The 6,000-nt window shown below is 47.2% G+C and overlaps 1 protein-coding gene across 2 annotated transcripts in view; it reads right to left on the reverse strand.

The window, feature by feature from the left end:
* RNF145 (ring finger protein 145) overlaps positions 1-5,711 on the reverse strand; it is a 57,300-nt gene extending 51,589 nt beyond the window's left edge. Inside the window, exon 1 of one of the 2 annotated variants that reach the window (XM_083488367.1) lies at positions 5,273-5,711. The gene's annotated coding sequence lies outside the window, so the exon portion shown is untranslated. Of the gene's footprint in view, positions 1-4,080; positions 4,219-5,272 lie in introns of those variants that run through there. The other variant, XM_083488368.1, reaches the window with a different exon arrangement.
* Positions 5,712-6,000: the final 289 nt, after the last annotated feature.

Here is a 6,000-nt window from a genome sequence, read left to right on the forward strand (position 1 = left end):
GAACATATTGCAATAATGAAATCTGGACATCAGTGTTGAATCTAGCAGCACCCCCAGGCTGCAGACCTCTTCCTTCAAGGGGAGTACAATCACAACCAGGGCAGGAGGTTCCTGCCTCCAGGACATGAGAACTTGGCACCCTTAACATCTCTGTCCTTTCAGGATTCAACTTCAGTTTGCAGGGCCACATCCAGCCTATCACCGCCTCCAAGCATCGTTACAACACCTCAATAGCCTCTCGGGATTCAGATGGAACAGAGATGCAGAGCTGGATGTCACCGGCATATTGATTACCACTTCTTACCAAATCTGGTGACAGCTCCCATAGGCTTCATATAGTTAAAATTGCATGAGGCACAAGATGAAACCTCATCGGATGCCATAGGACAGCTCCCCACAACTACTTTCTGGAAATGGCCCCAGAGGTATGAGCGGAACCACGGAAACACAGTGCCCTCATCTCCCTTAGATGATCCAGAAGGATACCATGGTCAACAGTCTCAAAAGCTGTCAAGAGATTGAAGAGAACAAGCAGGGTCACACTCTTTCCATCTCTCCCCCAACAAATGTCATCAACCAGTGAGACTGAGATAGTTTCTGTGCCTTGACCAGGCCTGAAGCCTAAGTAACCAGTTTCTGCAATCATGCCTGAAGCTGGACCACCATCACCTTCTAGACGAGATGGGCCATTGGCCTGATTCAGCAGGCTCATCTTATGTTCAATAAATAATGAAAAGCAACCTTGAAGTGGCTGGCAATCTAGAGAAGGCACTTTAGCAATCTGAAAGCTCCTGCTTTGACCATGCCTTGCCAAGTGAGTGAAAAAAGGACAGGTCTCCAGGGACACTACTCTGACACCTTCCTTCCAGTGACAAGAAGGCAGCTCCACGAAAGGAGCTCTTGGGGCAGCTTCTCATGTGGTATTTGGAAGATGTCAGTGTGCATCTCCATGCCTTAAAAGGAGTGAAAGTTCCATATGAGAAAGGCAACACTCAGGTATGCATCCACAGACATTTAGCTCTGTCCTTGCAGATGTCTTGCAAATACACCTTCTCAAAAGAGTTGGCCCACACTTAACTTTAGTGGGCTCTCTGGCACTTTTATACGATTTATCCTGCAAGCACAGGATAAATCAAATTAGTGGTACAATATTTCTAAAGCGTTTATGTGGGGTATTGTTTTCGTTTGTTACTATGCTGTGTATTTTTGTGTGTGTGTTTTGTAAACTACTCTGTGATTTTCAGATGAAGGGTGGCATAGAAAATCAATCAATCAATCAATCAATCAATCAGAGGCAGTTTGTTTTCCTTTTACCTCATCATTCTCCCCACCCCCTTTCGTATCCTGTCTTATTAGACTGTGCACCTTCAGGCAGGGGCTGTCCTATCTTTTAATAACTGTGCAACACTTAAAAAAATTCAGGCACAATAACAACAACAATAATAATATGCCAAGCATCTGACAGGGTTGCCCCAGCCACTCTGGACAACTTCCAACAATTTATAAAAACCACCGCAAAACATCCAACATTAAAAACTTCTCTGTACAGGGCTGCCTTCAGATGTCTTCTGAAAGTCTTTATTCAACAACCACCTCTGTGGGTGAGAGAAGAGGGGGGGGGTGCGCCCCAAGATACCTATGTAACATATGTAGTGCAAGTACAGCAGATTCACAAAAGCAGTAAAATGTACCAGACATCCGGCTGAAACAATACTGAACCAACTCAAGGATACAAATCTGTGCTGTGCTTCCGGGTATCTAAAGCAGCTTTTCTCAGCCAGGTGTTTTCTACATGTTTTGAACTACAAGTCCCATCAGCAATGCTACATTAACTCGCAGAAGTGAGTTATAGTCCCAAACACCTGGTGGGCACCCAGTTCGGAATCTCCAATAAAAGCGTATATGTATTCATACATAGATGACTTCTAGGATATAATTTTGAGAGATCTGTTTTTTTACAGACACTACGAAACTTGTACTGGATGTAAAAATTAATAAATGCCACAAAGTTCCAGTAGAAGGTAAGGATGCCAAGTTCAGCCGGTGTACAATACAGTTCTGATCCTACAAAAACTGAAGTGGTAAACTACTTTGGGGCTCCTCACTTTATACATGTATCAGTAAATTACTGGTTTTCTTCAACCAACTTTTACTCAGAGTAGACCCACTGAAATTAATGACGCTGACTAGCTTAAATCCCATTCATTTCAGTGGGTCTACTCTGAGGGAAAGCTGGCTGAATAAAATCCTATGCAAATCTGTACAAGCAGAACGCAAAGCTATTCCACAGAATAAATAATCTGTTAAATTAAGTGTATTATTTGCATGAGAAAATCTCATGGAATTTCGGCGATTGTAAACACAGCACACACTGAAGGACACCATCGTCAACCACTTTTACTACTCAAGACAAGTACACATTAAAGTTATATTTGGTTCCACAGCTTTTTTTATATAAAAAAAAAATCACTGCAGTAAGGTATTTGGAATCAAACATTGTGTGATGATATCATGCAGAGTACTGGTTGAAAAGAGCAGCTGGAATATAAAGCATCAATTGGGCTTCTAATAGTTTGAACTACCAATAGCCAAGCTAAAAAGGGCAAAAGGCAATAATTCAATGGATTTTGTGCTGTGTTTACTTAAAGCAGACTATAAAGTAGCACACCTTTTTGCAGCACTTGTCAGTTCTGCAACATATTAATTTATCTGCAGTTCTTAATTCCTACCCCCGGGACATGAGATATTAGGAGGGAACTGAAATTTGCATCACTTTCAAAAGGGGACAGGGGAAATCCCTCTCTGGTATACTTGACTGATTTCAGTTCACTTCTGACATCAGTTTCTTCATTCACTTTATAAGTGTAATACAGTACTGTAAAGCAGACAGAAAGCTATGTTGAAAGATGTTCACATTTCTGCTAGAAGAAAACCTGGTTGCTCTGAAAGACATTGTCACGCGCCGTAATGTTAAAAAACACAGAGTTGCCTATTCCCTGCTGAGTTGCCAACTTTTTATCCAGCAAGACCCCATTTAACAGCTTTAAGACAAACAGAAACTTAGTAGGTGATTACTTTTCCTGTATTCCACAGATAGTTTCTGAATATTATTTTTTACAAGCTATGCTGCTGTTAGAAATACAGGAGCTTTGTTCAGGAAAGTGTTGTCAACCCTATTTCCAAATCACTTTGATGCAAATATATTCCTAACAGTATAACTAGAAGCTTGTCAGAATGCCTACTCACACAAGCATGCCATTGATCACAATTAAAGAAGCCAATTTTTATTTACCATAAAACTTATTTATTTAAGTTAAACCATCCTTTTCTTATTACAGCTTTAGTTAACAATGTGGTTTTAATTTAATCTGCAGCCCAATCCCAAACTGGACAAAAGCCCACTGAATTTAGTGGAATTTTCCCCAAAATTATATACAGAGAATTGCAATTTTACACTGCACAATAAGTAAAACCAAGAGGAGCTAGTTACATCAAATCTGCAGTACAATGCCAGCATGTTAACTGTGTTAATTTACAATAATGTATGGAAAATTAATCTCTTTGCCTCTTCCACACGAAACAGTGAGCTTTAAACACATCTCTTAACAAAAATTGAAGCTGATCACTGCCACAAGAATCGCATAGCTTTTAAATGAACTTATTTCCAGAAGTCTACATTAAAGAGAGCAAAATCTGCATGTGATCATAACCAAAAGGTTAGCATACTAAGGTGTTGGGTTTTTAAAAAATATATAATGCGCAGGAGTGGAGCCTGTTAAATTATCTTTAAAGTCACGTTTTCCTCCAGCCCAGCCTGTCTTCCTAGCACACACACTCCTTTCCTGTACTTGCCAGAGGACAAAGTAATACCTGACAGGGAGGCAGATTTCCAATAGCTACCCATCTGTCAAGGCAAACTGCAGCTCCAAAGAGAAAGATTATTATTATTTTTAAACCCAACACACACACGCACACACATTGCAAGCTTTAATTTAAGGTGCCTAAAAGAATCAGGTTGGGAGGGAGAGGTGCAGGCGGACTGCCTGCTCACCAGACTGAGAAAAGGGAAATAATTCTTACATAAGCATTTGCTTTACAACTGGACCTCTTCAGACTCCCCGCTTCCTTCCTCTCTCTTTCTCTCTTTAATACCGAGTTTCACACACAAAATGGGACGGTTTTGCAGCAAAGCATGCCTCGCTGTAAAAAACAAAACAAAAACGCTCGCGACGACTGACCATAAACAAATAGCCATCGTCCATACTCCAATCCGACATACCTGGGGCATGATCTCGACAGGCCTTTAATTCCTCGTAACCAGTTCCGGATCTAGGTGCTCGGGGCTAACTCGGTGGCAAGACCAGCAAGGTGAACAGTCCGAAAGCGTTTAAGGAACCGGGAGCCGCAAGTGCCATTGCCAAACCTCAGCACCCAGGTCACCACCCTGGGTGAGGTTAGGATCCCACCGCAAGGAGCCGACGCACTCCTTGGAAAGCGAGTTCTCCCTAACTCCCCTGGCCCTTCCACTCCCCCGCACCTCGCTTTTTATTTCCATTCAGCACTTTCCATTAATCTACAACTTGCTGCGGAACCCCCCCCCCGCACCCTCCCCTACTGCGAGCTCAGCTGCGTCTGAACTCTAGTAACCCCTCCAAAGCTCGCTGCCAGACCCAAGCGGCAGCAAAAGCAGCCTCCAGACCTGCGCGCAAGGAAAAGGGGGGCAGGGCGGGGAAAGGGGGGGGGCTTCCCAGCATTGCTCTTGAAAGGGTGGGAGAGAGAGGCTGCAATAACTCAAAGGCACTGTGCAACTGTCCCATGAATTTGGCGACGTATCGTGGCAAATGGGGAGGGGGTGTTCGGAAGGCCTTTAAGAGGATCCAGGCAGGGAAGACCCCCCCCTTCTCAGTCACAGCCTCTCGGCCTTTTAAGCAGCCAAGCCAGGAGTTTGGGTGGGAAAGGGCCATAATAAGAAGGTGGGAGGGGATGGAGGAGGCCCTCGTTGGGAGGGAAGATCCTCAGGAAACGAGAGGCGACGGCGTGGGGGGGGGGTAAAAAGACAGGCAGATCTGGAGAAGAGGGAGGCGGTGTTGGCAACGTGGGCGAGGGTTTGGAAAGGATCGGGGGGGGTGACCAAGGAGGAGATCGGGGAGCGGGAGGGGATCTGGGAAGGGCCCCGAGGCTCAGGAGAAAGGGCCGTTAGGAAGGCTGGGGAGTGGGCATGCTGGGCGGGGGTGGGGTGGGGATGCAAGTGGCTCGGGCGCTTCTCCATCACCTGGGCTGTGCGATCCGTCTCCGCCCCAGCCGGGGGGCTTCGGATTGTTCCGCTCGCTTGTTCGCCCGCTCCTCCGCCGCCTCCTCCTCCGCCTCCTCCTGGCTGCTCCTACAGCAGCTGCCAAGGCTCCATGCCCGGCCTGCGTCGGCTCAGCGGCACCCGATCGGCCTCCACAGGCAGCAGCATCGTCGTGGTCGTGGTCCGCCTGCCGGCGAGCGCCGCTGCCCCATTAGCAGGAGGCCATGGGGCCCTCCGCGGTGCTGCGCTCTGCGCCTGCAGCCAGCTCCCAGAGCAGCCCGTCCGTCCCCCTCCTCTAGCCCTTGCCGGCGGAGAGCGCATGCGCCCGCCCCGCCGAAACAAAAAGTCGCTGCTGCTGCTGCTGCTGTCGCGGCCGGCGCGCTGCTCGGTTGGCGGGCGGGGGCAGGATGCGGCTGGCTCGCCCTCTCCTGGGCGCCTCGGCGCTTGCAGGTCCCGTTCCTCGCCCGCGGGGCCAGTCCAGCCGCTCCGCGCGGGAGCGGAGCCCAGCCAGCGTGGCCGCAGGTGGCCTAGCTTGTCGCGAAAGGCGGGATGGAAATCCGGCGGAGAGAGAGAAGATCCCTCGGGGTGATCCCGCTGCCTGATTCTAGCTGCTCAGGAGTAAGCCCCGTTGTGTTCGGGGACTTCCAAGTAAATATATATAAATCGAGGATTCATAAGCCCAACTATATAAATCTAATAAGAAATGATAT

The sequence above is a fragment of the Podarcis liolepis genome, assembly GCF_965112155.1.
Source record: "Podarcis liolepis genome assembly, chromosome: 2".
In the NCBI taxonomy this organism is placed as follows: Eukaryota; Metazoa; Chordata; class Lepidosauria; order Squamata; family Lacertidae; genus Podarcis; species Podarcis liolepis.